The sequence below is a fragment of the Tachysurus fulvidraco genome, chromosome 16 (genome assembly GCF_022655615.1).
Source record: "Tachysurus fulvidraco isolate hzauxx_2018 chromosome 16, HZAU_PFXX_2.0, whole genome shotgun sequence".
Lineage (NCBI taxonomy): Eukaryota > Metazoa > Chordata > Actinopteri > Siluriformes > Bagridae > Tachysurus > Tachysurus fulvidraco.
Window position 1 is genome coordinate 10,338,015 of NC_062533.1, and position 2,500 is coordinate 10,340,514.

The 2,500-nt window shown below is 44.4% G+C and overlaps 1 protein-coding gene across 3 annotated transcripts in view; it reads right to left on the bottom strand.

The window, feature by feature from the left end:
• Positions 1–1,719, bottom strand: part of dse (dermatan sulfate epimerase) — an 8,255-nt gene extending 6,536 nt beyond the window's left edge. The window contains exons 1-2 of one of the 3 annotated variants that reach the window (XM_047801693.1): positions 1,499–1,719; positions 272–308 (exon numbers count right to left, since the gene is read on the bottom strand). The gene's annotated coding sequence lies outside the window, so the exon portion shown is untranslated. Of the gene's footprint in view, positions 1–271; positions 309–553; positions 573–1,498 lie in introns of those variants that run through there. The other 2 variants (XM_027154014.2, XM_047801694.1) reach the window with 2 other exon arrangements.
• Positions 1,720–2,500: the final 781 nt, after the last annotated feature.

The following is a 2,500-nucleotide window of genomic DNA, read 5'->3' on the forward strand; positions in this document are numbered from 1 at the left end:
ATGACGCCGCCCACATAGGCCACACCCTCAGCCCCACCCTACCATTCCGTTTACTTCATTAATATGATGTGCTTGTCTACATGTACATGAATTCAGTTCAAACAAAGGGTCATGGATGGATTGTTGAGCAATGTGAACACACACACACACACACACACACAGCCTTCTGTTTAAAGTGGTTAAATAGTCAAGCTGTGTGTGTGTGTGTGTGTGTGTGTGTGTGTGTGTGTGTGTGTGTGTGTGTGTGTGTGTGTGTGTTCACATTGCTCACCAAGCCCCCCCATGACCCTCTGACCTCAGCATTCCTGCTGAAATACACATACACTGATAAAGAGAGAGAAACAGACAGAGAACAGATAAAGTGAGACTGAACTGCAGAGAGAGGAGTGTTGATGGAAGCCTTCTGTGCCTCCTCATCTGACATAAGCACTATAGCCTTAGCACACACACACACACACACACACACACACACACACACACACACACACACCCAGACAATAACAATTATCTCCATAACAAAAGAAAAACGCACAGCTTATTGGAGAGAACTAACCAGATCCCAAACTAAGCCACACAGCTGAGGGCTGTAGAGACAAAGCTGCACTTCAGTCATTAGGTGACATCACACCTGGGTTTCAGAGCTGGAGATATATAGAGAAGCTGCTGTGGGTCAGATGGAGTTTAGAATGTAAAGACAAATGTCCCCATTGTGGGACGAATAAAGCTATAACTTATCTCTGTTCTGTCTCCTGTAGAGAAACGTGTGGAGTTTCTCAGTAAACTAATCTTCATCAAACTCATCATCATCTTCAGTCAGAAATATAATAATGTTCCTAATGAACAATAAAGTGACAGGAAGTTACACCTTCTATTTCCTTTTAAAGTTTATACAAACACCAAATATTTTATATAAAGATTTTAACAGAAAATAAAGTTTATGGTTTTAAGGGTTTGGGGTTTGGTGGAGTGGTTAACCAAAGAAAAGCTTTTACACACACACACACACACACACACTCACACACACACACACACACACACTCTCACTCACACACACACTCTCACTCACACACTCACACATACACTCACACACTCACACATACACTCACACATACACACATACACTCACACATACACACATACACTCACACTCACACACACACACACACACACACTCTCACTCACACATACACTCACACACACACACACACACACACACACACACACACACACACACACACACACACACACACACACACACACACACACACACACACACACACTTTCTCTCTCTCTCTGCTGTTAAACTAAATAAAAATACACGTTAGTGTTAAACAGTGCAAGAGTTAAAGCTAACCGCTAAAGCTAAACTGGCACAGAGTAAAAAACGATAGTTAAAGAAAGTGTTTATAAAACAATATAACGTATTAAATAGTGCAGTCTCAGCGTTATTAAACCCTGTTATTAATCTGATTAAAGTAAACAAAGACTTTATACTCACTTTCTCTCCGGAAGTGCTGAAATAAAAGTCCCGCACGAGCCGCCGCGAATCCCATCATATAGACTCACATTAAAGCGTGTGTCCATAAACAACTTCCGCTTTAACTTCCGGGTAAATACTAAACACTTATACACTAAACACTACTTACAGCATCGGCGCATCGCTGGGCGTCTGTACCGGGACAATGACCGTCTCCATCGGCACGCGCGCGAGGGGTGGGGAGGGGTGGGGAGGGGTGGGGGGGGATCTTTCTGTGGTGGGAGCCACATCAGCTCACACACACACACACACACACACACACACACACATAGTCACGCACACACATAGTCACGCGCACGCACACGCACACACACACACGCACACACACACACACATAGTCACGCACACGCACACACACACACACACACGCGCACGCACACGCACACACACACACGCACACACACACACACATAGTCACGCACACGCACACACACACACACACACGCACACACACACACACACACACACACACACACACACACACACACACACGCACACACACACACATAGTCACGCACACGCACACACACACACACACGCACACACACACACACACACACACACACACATAGTCACACACACAGAGTCACACATTATATTTACTTTAGCTGTGCTGTCTGCTTCCAAAGGTGACACATTTTAAGATGTTTGACGCGTCTATATAAATATTAGGAAATAAAATCTGAAATTCACAGCGACATGGTGGCTTAGTGGTTAGCACGTTCTCCTCACACCTCCAGGGTTGGGGGTTCGATTCCCGCCTCTGCCTTGTGCCCAAATTTTTTTTTACAAATAAATATCTGTGTGGTGTGCATTTGTATTTATCCCCCTTTACACTGATACCCCTAACTAACATCCAGTGAAACCAACTGCCCTCAGAAGTCCCCTAATGAGTAAATAGTACTGTGAAGCCCTCAGAAGTGTGTTAGAGAACATTAGTGAACAAACAGCATCATGAAGACC